This window comes from Pseudopipra pipra, chromosome 5, assembly GCF_036250125.1.
Source record: "Pseudopipra pipra isolate bDixPip1 chromosome 5, bDixPip1.hap1, whole genome shotgun sequence".
Taxonomy (NCBI): Eukaryota; Metazoa; Chordata; class Aves; order Passeriformes; family Pipridae; genus Pseudopipra; species Pseudopipra pipra.
Genome location: NC_087553.1, coordinates 30,706,940 through 30,722,467, shown reverse-complemented (window position 1 = coordinate 30,722,467; position 15,528 = coordinate 30,706,940). Strand labels below are relative to the sequence as shown.

The following is a 15,528-nucleotide window of genomic DNA, read 5'->3' as shown; positions in this document are numbered from 1 at the left end:
TGGAAAAAAATATGAAGAGTGATACTCTAGGAGTTGCACTTGAATTACATAGTTTGATCTGTGGGAGGTTATTGTAAGTTGAATGTTGTGCCTTGAAAGTGATGCCTTGAGTATGAAAATTCCTGAACACAGGAATGCCTAGGTCCACAGGCCTTGCCACTGGCTTACAGTAATTTGGTACACTGTAAGCACATCAGAACAGTTACCAAAAATTGCCTGATAAAACAATACAGAAAAATACCTACTTTATTTTCTTTATCTATTAGAAATTTTGTACCAAAGTACTGATATTATTAGACATGTAAACTGATACATTCAGCTTGCAGGTAAGCAAGTTCTCCTTTCTCACCAATAAATAATGAGAATTAATGTTGTTTAATCTATCAGGTGATACAAGTGTCATCTAAATAACTGAATGTTTTGTGTTCCTCCTGAAAGCAACATGATTTTAATCCTGTTTATGTATGATGCATGGAACAAATTTATTTCCCTTCTGAAGACTGTAAAAAATTTAAAGCTAAGCACATTTTCAGAGGTGTTCTCCTGTTTAGTCATCACATTTTTGCAGCAAAATGTTGGCTCTTTGTTAAGAAGGAAATATCAGAAATACAATATGCAATGAGGTTCCCAGAATGGTAGCTGGCAGCAGCAGCAGCAAAGTGCTTTCACTGATGCAAAGATCAAAAGCTTAATTCACACAGGCAAAGGAAATAGCATTTTCATAAGCTGCAGCTAGCATGCAGCATAAAAGCATCTTTGCTCTCTTTTTTTGTGCCATTCCTATCTGCCTTTCCCTTTCTTCATACCCGCCTTTCCCCCTCTATTCCATTCTTCTTCTTCATGCTCACTCTTATTACTTTATTTTTCAGAAATTCTTTCTATAGTTCCACTCCACCTTACTTTCAGATCAGCCTAGAACTCGGCCTACGTGTTCTCAAATGACAACCATTTCATTCTAGAAAACAGTTGAGGAGCAAAAGCAAAAAAAAAAAAAAAACACCAAATCAAAATCAAGTTAACTTGCAACTCTTTCAGTCTTCTGCACCGAACTGGGCAATTTGAGGTGTTTACGCTGATGGAAGATGGAGACTTTTTAAAGGAAAGTTTGAAATTTTTGTATGCTATTTCAAAACAAAGTAAGAATGGTTAGCTTTTCTCTACCCTTGCAAAATAATTATCTAGGATTTACAGAGGCCACTCTGGCCTAGGTTACTGTTTCAAAACGTTCCTTGCCAGTAAAATTAGTATCATGGCTAATATGAGTCTACTTATGTGACTATTGATGAGTCACTCAAGTGACTACTTAAATTATCTACTTAAGACATTTTGATTCTCATTTCTGCACAAGATTACTATTAAAGTAATAGAAATAATGCTACTCGGTAAGACAGTGATCCTGTTGTTTCCAGGAGCACCTGTAAAAAACCAATATCCTTCAAAGGATGTTGTAAGAAGCCCTGATTCGACAAGTTTGGGAACTGTCTGCCCATGTGGGAATTTTCTTTTAATTACAGAAAATTAATTATTTTTACACTGAATCATCAGACTTGATTTCAGTTATTCCAAGTTTCTTCTTCTATATCTGTATAGCAGAATATATTATCAGAGACTAATGTGAGAATGTTGGGAATGCAAAATTTAATTTTGCTTGAAATTTAATAAGAGATCCACATTTACTTTTTAAAGTAAAAACTCCTCTGAAATACAGATATAGAAACAATTGGGGTAATATAAAACAGTAAAAAAAATGTGAGAAAACCACCATGGGCCTAATCCTCCAGGTTTTCAATTATGACAACAAAAAATACAGAAATAGGACTGATTTATTTTGTACATGGAGTTGGGGAGGGGAAAAGTGCTGCCAAATATTGAAGGCTTTTAGGTGCAGCAAGACACAAATTATGCTTCCAGAACATTTCTAACTGCATCTATTTAATTTTGTACTTATAAGTCTTCTATTCCTTTCAAAATGCATACAGAAAATACTATTACACATACTAGCACAAATCAAGTTACCACATACTATAAATATTTTATGCAGCACCAATAAAGAGTAAGTACAGCATGGACATCAAATTATAAAAGTCATCAAGACCTATAATAAGAGATGAAGGCAGGAAGCAGATCCTGCTTCCCATCTCTGGACTGCACTATGAAAATTTTAGCCAGGCTAGTTACGTAGTGGGAGAAGTTCATGCAACAAACTTATATTAAGCTAAACAGCTCACCAAAATGAGACACAGAAGGAAGAAAATAACTGTCTGACCACTTCTGCCTTTTTCTGTCCACAATTCAACCTCCTATGCTCATCTTTACAGCATCTACTAAATGTCTTGAAAGATCTCCTAAAGGGTAATGGACAACATTAACACTAATCACCCAGCCTGGGGAAGGGGTTTTCATAGATGACACTGTACCGTTCTGTTTTTCTACAGTGGAGTAACTGAGACATAATATCATATTTCAACAGAGTCCTTGAATATATGTTTGAAGACTTGGAACCTGTGTGAAGGAAAAGAAAAAAACTGCACACCTTTTCCAAGCTCATTCAGGCTATTTAGTGAAGCTATTTGGAAGTGAAGGAAGAGCAATGAAGCATTAAAATAGATGAAACGTAAAGAAAATGCAAATGAAATACTAAAAATATAAATCAATTAGCACTTTCCTGGTTTGTTTGTTTGGGGGTTTTTTGTGGTTTTGTTGTTGTTGTTACAGTCGTTGGATTACAATCAACTATGATAAAAGTTGAAGTAATCTTTGAACAGACACAGCAAAACAGGCCTAACTGTCCTTCTACTATCAATGGTTATGCCTCACATTAACTTCCTTACTGCCAGGATAACCTTATCACTGTAGAAATAAGCAAGCATAAAGGGAAGAAACAAAAAGAAGAAAGGAACCTGGGAAACACAGCATTTTTTAAAAGCAAGGTGACTCAGTGTACATTCTGTGTGTTTTCCCCCAGTCCCAATTTTTTTACATATTTAAGTACTGTATGAAGTAGCATTTTTTTATTCCTTTTAAGACATAAACTTCCAAACTTCAAAATGACCAGTTCCCCAGGACTCCTTCCTTGTTTGCAGACTTTGTTACAGATCAGCTCGGTCCTCCACTACTCCCTTCTGTCCAGCCATTGAGCCTCATTTTAGTTTTGGGGGGCTTAACTGTCTACCTGAGTAGACATTGCCTTTACTGCACTCTTTGCTATGATTCTGACCCTTGGATGAGGCTTTTCTTTACCAGATGCAGTCCTCTCTCATTCTTAGCACCTCAGTGAGGACCTGCTCTTTGCTTGTACTCTGTAGGTTAATCCAGCTACCTACTACTCCTTCTCAAATTTAGTTTTTTATTTTTTTTGTGCTCTTACACAGCAACAATTCATTCACACAAATGGTAGTCACCCCTATGCTATAGCATTCAACTGTGCCTTTCTCTGCCCTTGATAAATATGTAATGCCCCTTCTGAATACCCAGGAAGACTCACCCACTTGCTGGCACAACCCTACACACGTGCACTCAGGCTGGCTCCACACATTGCCTTACCTGTGCTCTTTCTGAGCACATTCTTTTCCCCACACTCACTCAATCACACCCTCTTCTTTCTTTAGTACTCTTCAGCTTTTACAGCACAAAGATATTACCCACTGTAAGGGGGGTACTTTTGAATTAGATGATCAATGGAGCATAGAGGCGTGAGAACGAAATCATATTAGGATGTGAAACCAGTTAGAGTATGGTACAATGTAACTTATGGCAGAAGCTAATTGTAAGGTCCATTGTGCTTTTCAACAAGTCAGCTTGTAAGGTCCATTGTGCTTTTTAGCAAGTCAGCTTGATATCCCCTATTATCAGAGCTGAGTTCTTCCTTGGTTTTGCTACATATTGCAAGATAGATACATCTACCCTTGAAACACAATGGTAGAGGTCATACATAGGGGTGAGAAAGATGATGATGGGAGGAAGATTATGTGGGCAGGGGTCGCTCGCCCCTTGCCCTACAAGTAGGGCATGCGCAGACTGTTGCCATGAGGTCATGATTAGGCGGTGTTTGGCTGCCATTCAGGCATCACCTTATGCTACGTACTGGCCCTACGTAGTGTAATGTGGAACTGATAAAAATGGGGTGTCGGGACTGCTGAGTTGAGCGATACTCATCCTACCACCGAGACTGTGTTGCTCCGCGGGGACGCCCGCTAAGCATGGGTACCGACCAGCTGCTGCAGATCCTGACAGCCCTGGCCTGTCTGTGTGGGTAAGCACAGGTTATTGATAGGAAGCAACTGAGAGAACAAACTTTTTAATATCCTTTTAGTGTTCTTTTAATTCCCCTTTTATGTTTATAGTATTTTTCCTTTAGTCTCCCTTTTTACTAACCAATATCGTGTTATCCATAATATTGTGTCAAGATCCTTTTTTGGTATCCCTTTTCACTAGTTAATATTGTATTAAATGCTGTTCGTAGTATTTGTTTTAATGCCACCCGATAAGGTAGTTATTTTGTATCCTTTTTTTAGTTTTTTATTCCTTTTGCTAAGTTTATTGCTATTATTATTATTCTCACTGTAATAAAAGATATTTTGTGTGCTTGAGTATTTTTTGGCACTTGTCTTTATTCCGGACATGTATCCGAACGTACTGCTACACCCACGAAGCTGAAGTCTCCAAGTTATGTTAGATGTGAATGTTACCAAGTAAGAATGCTGAAGGTCAGTGTGTTTAGAAGCTACCTTGTGGCTGCAGAAAGAAAAGGTAAAGTGAAGTATGAATTAGTTAGTGGCCTATGAAATAGAACCATCCAATGGTTCACCTGAAAAGACAACGTGGAAGAACATCCTCTTTGAGTTTATATTATGCCCACATTGAACAGATGTTCCACAGTGTTCTTAAGATGAAATAACATTATCTAAGTAGTTGGATTCATAAAGCATTACTCAAAAATAAAATATCTGAAAGTATAATTTCTTTACATCATTTTACATTTGAAACCGGCTTTAGTATTTAAAGTCTATTCACTGAGAAATGGAACGAGGTAACATACTGTACATCAAGTTAAAGCTCATAATGTGGCAAATGCTCGATAGCTATAGACATGAAAGATGTCTTCAAATATCTGCCAAGAAAGCAATGTTATGGTTGCACCTGTAGAAGTATACGGTCCCTAAAATAAGCACAAATTTTACAGTACCCTTAAAAATCAGTCTCCTGAGGCAGTTTCTCTGCATGAATCAAAATCATTGTAACAGGAAAGTCAGTAAAAGAACTAATCTTACCTTAAAACAATCTACCATTTCTGTATAATACATGCACATTATATTTAAAAACTGTTGAGGATGGGTAGTGTCAGCATCAATTTTAACTTTGTGTAGTAAAGTACTTGTAGTACACGCTTATTCTTTCTAATTTAGACTGTATTATATAAGAGGCCTATACATTGAGTTCAACTGAGGACAAATCAAGTGGCAGACATCTCTTCATAGTTGAAAGGGACTGCTCCAGTGTTGTTGAATCAGGAAAGTATACCAATGGAGTCCACACAAAACAATTAATATGTCATTATTAGCAATTTGCAGTGGTCAAGAATGAAATAGTTTTCTGATCTCTAATACTGGGACAACACTTACACATCAAACTCACAACACTCTTACAAAGCATAATACCAATTCCACAACCGGATCTATTCAGATCACTTTCACATACATGAAAGCTCCAAAAGACTTCAGCAGACTGTTGTCAAAGATCATCTGGCAGCAGCCTAGATATGAATATGACATAAAACTGATACAAAGGGGATAACAATTCCCAAGGTAAAAAAAAGATAAAATATAAAAGGAAACATCAGTGTGATAATCAGAGAAAATCAGAAAATCAAGAAGAAATTAAATGAGGGATTGAGGGATGTTTAAAAGCACATGCTTGGCATTTATATTACAGAATTTTAATTCATGTGGTTTAATTTATTTATTTTACTGAAATTTGTTTGTCGTCACTTATGATGCATCTGTAGAAATCATCTGAACTTATGCCAACAATTTTGGTCCTACTATAGGGGAAAACTAGTACCCAATTGCAAAGTCCAAGTATTCAATTGCAAAATCTGGTTTCAGCCACATTCCAAGGCAAGTGTCTTGACTCTAATAGATGATTTTGAAAGACATATCTCCACTTTCAATAGTGACAAATTTGCAGTTGCAAATACAACTGATCTTTTATCATTCTCATAATCAGGATATCATTTGCATAGACTATGCGTTCTAATCACCTAAACTAAATTTGTCCTCAGTCAAATTCTAAATCCTATTCCAAACTTAATTTAAACCATAATATCTTCATTTCTTTTAAAACTCAAAATGGCAAGATCTGTAGTAAAGCACTGTCCCTGGTGGATCATTCTTACTAGTTTCCTGCCAATACTACCAATCCATAGAATATGTTTAATCCATGGTATCTTTAGTCTCTCCCTAGGATTAGTTTTCATGATTCAGATAGAAGGAAAGTGTGACAAACACTGAACCACAGAAATCGGGTCTATAATTATCATTAAAAAAAAAGTTGGTTTTAATATGTCTTATGTTTCCAGTAACAGATTGCTATTGACAGAATTTTCTTTCTTATATACATATAAAGATGTTTTATCTAAACTCTTAAAACTAGTAACAGTAAGGCTCAGGAAATAAAACAGAAATCAAAAGAAGGCTCATCCTTTTACATCCTGTGAAAAATGTTAAAACTGGCTACTAAAATAATAATTAAGGTGTTCCCTAAACTCTTATCTCAGAGTTGTACTTTAGTATATAATTTACATACACATACCTTAAGGAGATACACTGTCTTTTAAGAAATTTTACTTTTTTTTCTTCTACCCTTTGTTCACGGTGAAAATATTAAGCACTCATTCTGAAGAATCAGTTTTAATTTAATCATTAATTTTACTACTTTATAACTCATTTATCCCAGTAAAAGCAATATTAAAATTTATATTAAATGGAAAACGAAGCTTTTTAAAATCGAATTTTAGTTCTAAATACGCATAAGACTGCTAAAAATTTGTCAGTACTCTACAGTCCCACTTGACCTGTTGAGAATGAGATGGACCCCGCACCATCCCTGAAAATTCACACAAATAATAAACCTTGAGGTAAAGCTGAAAACTGTATGATATATATAGAGCTACAATGCCATCACGTAAGTCAACTAAGATTACATGAATAGTTCTTCAGTGAAGTTACAAAGCTTGCACAAGCATGGTGGAAGGATGAAATTCGTTGCATTAATAATTTAATTTAATAAGACAACAAATGAAGTAATATAGCAAAAGCAAAACAATAAAAAAAAAATAAAAAGCAGCTTTTAGGTGATTCACATAGCCATAAGCTGAAGAGACATAATCTATCAGTGCTAGCAATAGACAAATCAGATAACTCCTAAAACTATAACAAGACTTTTCTCTTCTTCCTGAGAAACACTGAATTACCACAGTAGAAAACATTTTTTCTTCCATGAAGGAATTTGAAAGACTTGGATTTGTTCCCAAACTCAGAAAATAGGGAACTTTAATAAAACAATGGACAGATCAACACTTACTGTGGTTTACCTTTAGAAGCAGTAACAATGGAAAAGGTATTAATTTACAGCATACTTATCCTAAACACCACTCCCATCAATATTTTAACAGTCGTCATCAAAAGACCAGTAAAACCCGAGCCTCATTACACTGAAAGATGTGAAGCTGTTAACACACATCTCAACAAGAAGTTGAATTACAGAATCAACCACCTCCAAACCACCTTTGATTTGAAATCGCCTACATTTATTATCTCTCAGGACATAGTTCAGTAACCATTTACTCAGCCGCTATCGGGAATGAGCAGTAGTTACTAAAAAGTAGTAACTAACGCCCAATATACTAACTTTGGGAGAAATTCCAGAATTCCAGGAGAAAAACTTGATTTTATTCTGTATAACTGCATTTTTTTTTATAAGTGCATTTTTTTTATTTATCTTCCTAAAATTTGGGAAGTCGAAATTACTATTAAGGAATACTATATCACTGGTGAATGCTTCTCAAGACTACCTGCATACATATATTTGACTACTTTCATACTAGTTGTATGAGGGGAAAAAAACAAAATACAAAAAGGAAAAAGTTTCAACAGATACTTATCAAGATGTGCAATTTAAATAATTTACAATTAAATACATGTAAATATTTTATTAATTAACATAGACTGTTCAATAAAGAAAAGCACTCAGAGCACTGCTCAGAAAAACAACTAAAAGTTCCTTTCTTGACTTTTCCTAATTTGAAGCTTACTGAGTCTCAGTGACCATTCTGATGATATTCCTCAAGTACAAATTCTATCTCACAGGCCCCGGAAAGCTTTCTGAAAACAGCTTGCCAAAATAAAGACAATTCCTCATTAAAACTTTCTTTTCTAGGGAAAAAAAAGAAATTGAAGGCATCCTGTCTAGCTCTAATAAGATATTTTTGTTTGAATCCATCCCCCATATAGATACCATTTGACTGTAGCCATACACAGAAAACATATTCCACCTGTGCGGAAGCTGAGCAACAGAACCCAAAGCATATGGAAACCACTAGGCTTAAATACACAGCCACCATAGTGATTTCCTACTGCTGTCAACATGTACATTTAAATGCAAATCTTCTGTTTGCCCACAGACTGTCCTTGCACGATTTCCTATGTGCAAAAACAAAACAGGCACACATCTGTGCTTTTGACCTCAGCAGAGCCCTTAGGAATAGCTTAAATGCTACCTTCTGCTGGCCCTCTTAAAACTAGGAGGTTCAACTCTTAAATTGCAAACAGCTCCAATGCATATATTTAGTAACAGTAGAAGAACCACAGTCTGAAACAAAAGCACTGAAATAAAAGTGACAATACCAGGCCCCACTGTAATTTGGCTCCAAATCTAGTAATGCATTCGTTCACCATACACCCTCTTTAAAAACAGAGCAATGATCAGCTTACATGTGTGGATGTTTTCAAATAGCCCATAATCAATCTTAGAGTCTTGTAAAGGATCATGAAAATGATAATGACTGTGATTAACATTGTGTGCTACCTATTATAAGTCTACTCCACCCATATCAACCTACAGATCTGTGATTATTTTAGAGGTATTTTCCAACCTAAATGATTCTATGATTTTATCATCTGGTCTTTTTTAAAGGTAACTTCCAATAAGAAATATTAGGCCTGACTAAATGCATAAGGTTCAAGAGCCAACATTTTGGAATGAAGCCTTCAGATGAAAATAGTGGAGAGGGTTCAAGGTTTTTTATTGCCTTCTCTGCTACCATACCTTTCAGTAATCACTTTTTCCATTTACCTTTGAAAGTCAACCAGACTTAAGAGCAAAATTTAATCACTGTTTACTTCTCATGTGGAATTACCTTCAGTAATTATCTCAAGGATTTCTTGGACTCACAGGTACACAAAATAGCTTACACTCCTGTTTAGCACAGTTCCTCATAAAGCGTAACTTGGTCAAGTCTCCAGTGTTTCTGCCACAAATTACTATGTTTTTCTACAGTCAAAAAAGATGTGCATTATCATACAAACTCTTCTGCTAGATTTATGTAGTATCAGAAATAGATAGGCTCAAATAGTCAGTAACTTGGCTACACAAACATAACAAAATAAACATAATAAACAAATAACCTGTCCAGTGGAATCGAGTATCAAGTCTAGCCAAGCAGACTTCCGGTAGATTAGGAAAGAAGATTGCTTAAATGACATTCTATCATTCTATTTTTGATGCATCTGAAAATAATACAACTTTTTTTATTAACCTGGCTTCTAAGAAGTAAGTTCTGCCAGAAAGAGTTGCATAGTTTTAAGGTAAGGCCACTATCAACTCTTTGCCTCAGCCCACTGCTGGAAAACATATTCCACAGTAGATTTAGCCAAACAGAACATGAACCTATCTCTTGGCAACTCGGTTCATGGTCCCATTTCCTCTGTACCTTAAACTAAGAGTCTGGAGCAGCTGATATTTGTTAAAGGCTTGCTGCTGCTCTGGGGGTGATAATATCTTAACCACAGGTAGACCTCCAAAACTATTTGAGTATTTTCTCAGCTTTGAGTCAGTGAAGTCCTATTTTTCCAAGAAGCCCAACTCCTCAAAACCTAGGCATATATTACCCTTTTTTATTCAGAAAACTGAACGAGGACCAATGAAGAACCTACTTCTACTACTACAATCTTCACAGAGCCACACTTCTAATTTTCTTTGCACATAAAGCAGGATTTCACTGCAATCACTGGAAGGCATAACTTTACCATAAACAAGACTAGTAAGTCATATAGTCTCTCCAAACTACATCTACTAACACTAAAAATAGTCTACTACCAGAATTAAATCAAAACTTGAATAGTGTTACGGCAATGAACTTGTAACTAAGGAGGAGAAAATACTAAGGACCCAAATGTGAAATGCATATTTCATGGGAAGAATATTTATGAATATAAAACAATGGGAGATCCCATTGACAAAGCCCTACTCTAGAGGCTTAGAAGCTTAAACCTAAATTTAAGATTACATAATCTCAAAGAAAATCTGAAATACACAACAGTGATCTTAATTCATACTTACTTATTTCATAAAGTCTCGACAAATCCTTTGGGTTTTATGTTGCCTCTATGACAGAGATAAAAGAATTTTGCATTAGTTTAAAAAAATCTTCAGGTACTTTTGATGAAGTTACGTATCATCAATATAGCTTTATTGCAGAAGCCAAATAATATATGCTCAACAGTTATGTAAAGTACTACTTTTTCTATCTTGCTAAAAGAAATTCAATTTTAAGCAAATCCAAACCAATCACAATTCACTGAACACAAAAATCACCAAAAAATCATGCAATTCTCTTAATATATAAAAATAAGCATGCTCAGATGTCTACTTTCAAATGAACATAGCTTTTATTTAATTGATTCTCCCTTTTAGTTAACAGGTGACTATTATTTATCCCCTTTTATAAGCATTTGATACTAAACCCTATCTTTACTGGCAGGGTCACTTTTACCAGACATCAAAGCAATGGTAACTTTACTTTTGATAAAAGTCAAAATTATAAAGATGGATTGGCATACAGTAATAGTGCAATTGCATATGGATCATACATGTTGTTCAACGATAATAAACCAAAGGAAAAGATACTTGTTGGCAGCTGTAGCAGTGCTCTAGATTAACCTGAAAATTGGGGAGCCCTGTGGATGGTGAATGCAATCCTATCATAGTGAGCACGCACATTTACTCTGTTCAAAGCGCAGCTTACAAAAGATTCAGGTGACAATGTGGCTTTAAGGGAAAAGACAATGTGGGACTTACTTTATAAAAGCTCCTTTACACAGAAGTACAATTTGGAAATATGTAAGAGTTCCATTTTTTAAAGTTCTCCCTGTTCAGTGTTTACCAGAAGAGAGTTCATGCATGAATTGTCAAGCCTCTTGCATATTTTTTGGCACTTAAAAGTCATGCTGGCATTTTCATAACTGCTAAATCATTAGAAAGATGATATTTCAAGTCTGCAAGGAAGTTAGCTTGGCACTGTTCTCACTTGCATACTTACCTAGAGTAATATTTTTCCTGCCAAATAATATAAAATCTCAGAAGAATCACTACTCCCTTGGGTAGTAAATCACTTTAAATAAGAACTAACACAGTGAATCCTTATCTGTTCCCTAAACCAAATGTTCTTATATTCAAATATGTTTAAGATTTTTTTCTAGGTTTGGGAAAGGTGCTAACCAGGCTGGTTGTCAGGTTAACCTTTCCAACCTCAACACTACAGTTACTGCAAATTCTGCTGAAATGGTGACTGGGCCTATAGCTGCAGGCAGTCTTTCACCCAGCTACAATGCAGCACTAGAGGGATGTATTCTCAAGACACTGTTCACTTTTTGTCCTGGTTTAGCTGTTGAATATCAAAGAAATGTTATAACTGTGACAGAACAAATGATCATCTAGAATAATTGTAACTAAAGACACTGGTTTCCCCAATATAAAGTAACTAACTTGATGTGCTATCTGCAGAGGTGAGAAAAAAATTTAAGTATCCATTCCTCTTCAGAGCAAATGTGAAGTAGAGGACTGAAAGTACCTCCAAAGGAAATATTTCTCTTTTATAAACCATCATAAACTAAGAGTGGAAAAGAAAGTCACATACAACTTGCCAGAACGTAGTTATTGAACACTCTAGTTTCTAATCTCGGCAATAATGTAGGTCAAGGGAACTGGAAAATCTAATTACTCTGTAAATTTTTAAACCTGTTTCTTTCTTCTCAAGGAAAAGAAAATTGTTCCCTCACATTTAAGCAGACTTCACTTTAAAGTGTAACTACAGCTAGGTGGAAAGCTATTTTTGCCTGAATGTAGAGGTTTTTGAACCTCCTTTAAAGTAACTTTGCATCCTGCATTGTACATTCAGCTCTGGTTCACACTTGTACTCAAGGTATTATGAGTTACATCACAATTACTATAGCTAAAATTCAAAATCCAGAGACACTCTTCAAAAAAAAACCCAAAACAAAACAAAAAAAAGTCTCTGAATAAAATATATCTTTGGTACCACACTGTAGCAGTTCCTTTCAGTAATATATCCCATGCAATCATAATCTGATACCCAGTATTCATACACTGCATTAACAAAATACAAAGCAATGCATCATTACAGAACTATTAAGAACACAAGTATCTGATAGCATTGTAAATATTATTCACTTATTAGTTGACTGTTTCACACAGTTAATGCTGACTTCAGTGTATACACAGACCATATAACTTAAACTTACAAGACAGAATAATTTTGAAAAATACAAACACCTTGAAGATTCAAGCCTCCCGAAGACTCTAAAAACCAAGGACCGTTTAAGAATCACACCTCCAAACAAAAAACCAAAATAATTTCAGGCATTTACAGTGAATCTCAACTTCTCTCTCCCAAAAATAGGAAAAAAAAAAAAAGAGGAAAAAAAGGCTGCACCTCTCAAAACAAAATCCCTCAAAGTTCAAAGGTCCTAACACTTCACTTCTTAGGATTCATCTATCATTATTTTTTTAATGTTTTTCCATATTCACAAAGTTCCATTTCTTCTATTCTGTTAAATAAAAGCCCAAGTACATATAGGCAGAAGTTGGGGCTTTCACAAAAACAAAGAAGGCCCCAATGAATTGACAAGCCATTGGTATCGTGTTTGAGGATATGTGGACTAGAAACTGTAACTAAAGCCAGCCTACGAACTGGCCCATCTCACAAATCTCCATCTTCCAGCTCTTACCTCTGAGCTACGTGACGAAAGTTTCACAACAGACAAATTTGTGTGTTGTGTTCGGATTTGGCAGTCAAATGTTTTGTTTGTTTTTGGGAGGTGGGAGGGGTGAGTTGTACAGAAGTGGAAAACCTGGCCTAAGGTAATCTGATCTTTGGACACTGCTCTCATTAAGTATAAATCCTACTTTTGAACTTACTCCAATTGCATAAGAGGTGAAGCCTCCCAAACAAACAAAACATAACAACAGCAAAAAGATAATTCAGAAAGATCTATATTGACGACTTAAAATGGGTTTATCTTAAAAGGTAAAGCCTGAAGCAGTAAGCTTAAGGAACAACCCAAAGTAAAACGAGTTCTATCATGGCCTACTATAAAAAGCAAGATTTTTTTTGCTATATGCATTTGATGAATGACATTTACTGTTTATAAAGATGTGTCTTTTAAACTACATGGGAATACAGCAAACCATACCACATCCCCTTTTCTGTATCATGGATGAATTTAAGAATCAAGTATCAAAACCATTCCTGAGCATTCTCAAAGCTTTCAGATATCAACACTATAAACTTTGAACTAAAAATTTCAGACACTAATTAGATATTAGTTCTTCCCTCACAACAATATCAATATCAATAAAAATAAATAAATAAATAGATTTATCCTGACTGAATAGATCCATTAAATTGCTAAAATCATATGTAGCTTGAGGACTGACTCATGACAAGTAGTAATGAATGAGACTTGGATCTTCACTGAATGAGGAGAAAAAAAAAGATATCTGCCAGTCCATCTGCAAAGTGGAAAAAGTGGCAGGGGCCTCCTTAAAAAGATATGTTTATACAAGTGATTAATGTGTAAAAGCAAATTAAAAATTGAGTTTCTTAATCTTTGGGTGTTTGACTTTACAGCTTAATATAACTTCACCCAAAATAACGTAACTCAATAAAATTGTGCTTTCCTTTCTTCAACTTCTATGGTTCTTAAGCGTGACATTGGACTGAGTTATCACATTTAGTTCATGTACTGAAGAACAGAAGGTCCAAATTTCACTAAGAACCAGAGCAACTAATGATGATAAACCTATGCACTTCAATGAACCTATGTACTTCAATGCATGCCACAAACAGCATATAAAAGGTCTGACTTATTACAGATCAAAAAACTGTCAAAAAATAACCCTGGGATGTAAAAAACAAGTAGGATAGAAGTTTAAAACACATTGGTCCACTCTAAAAGCACAAAAGAGCCTGCTAAACACCAGTAAGATTCAGATGAAGGAAGAAGTTTATGAAACAGTTTGGATGGGTGATTTCTACAGTCACACATCACCATAATAAGGACACACTACCTTCCATCTGCCAACACAGTTGAGCAATCTTTCACGCACAAGCACTAAATTTGTTGATGGCTACTTGCAGTTGACAGAAATTTGGGTGCATTGAAAAGAGTAGCATTTCCTTGTTTTGCTTTTGGATTCGTTTTCGTGGGATTATTTTTTTTAATGACAATGAAAACACCAGGGCTTCCAGAGTGCCAGATGATAATAAAGGTATGAGGATAGCAGATCTTTTCCTGGCTTGCTGGCAGCACTGGGAAAGCCTTTTGTCTATCCTTAGCTCCCAAACAGTATTATACAAACAAAATAAAAAAGGTGTGAGCTGCCCGCTTTCCCAGCCTGCATACACCCTATCTTCTAAAAACACGTTATTCCAAAAATGAATTTAACTTACACTGCCAAAGCTACACTCTTATTACGGCACTTGAGCCACGTGCATCCCCCCCGTACCGAGCAGATCCCCCCCGTACCGAGCAGGGAAAGCACACCTAGGCCAGGCTCGGTGCCACGGCAGCTGCCGGCACAGAACGCATCCGCCCCGCGCCCCGAGAGCCGCGCCGGGCACGGGCTCAGCCCCACGCAGCGCCCGCCCCGCGGGGCCCCGCCGCTGCCGAACCGCACCCGCCGTGACCGGGCCTTGCCTCCCGCCCCGCCCGCCGCCGGCCCCGCCCGGCGCCTGCGCGGAGCGGCGCGGCGGGCGCAGGAATGCGCGTTACGGTTAAATAGTGGGGGCGCAGGGGCGGCCGCCGCGGGCGGGCGGGGGCAGCTCGGGGTTCCGGGGGAGCCTCCATGGCGTGGCGCGGCTCCTGGGGCGGCGGTGGCAGCGGCAGCGCCAGCAGCAGCAGCAGCGGTGGTGGCGGCGGCGGCGGCGCGGCGCTGTTGTGACAGCAGCTT

The 15,528-nt window shown here is 36.7% G+C and overlaps 1 protein-coding gene across 1 annotated transcript in view; it reads right to left on the bottom strand.

The window, feature by feature from the left end:
• Positions 1–15,321, bottom strand: part of LOC135414564 (uncharacterized) — a 131,406-nt gene extending 116,085 nt beyond the window's left edge. Inside the window, exons 1-2 of the mRNA XM_064655464.1 lie at positions 15,029–15,321; positions 10,618–10,662 (exon numbers count right to left, since the gene is read on the bottom strand). The gene's annotated coding sequence lies outside the window, so the exon portion shown is untranslated. The remainder of the gene's footprint in view (positions 1–10,617; positions 10,663–15,028) is intronic.
• Positions 15,322–15,528: the final 207 nt, after the last annotated feature.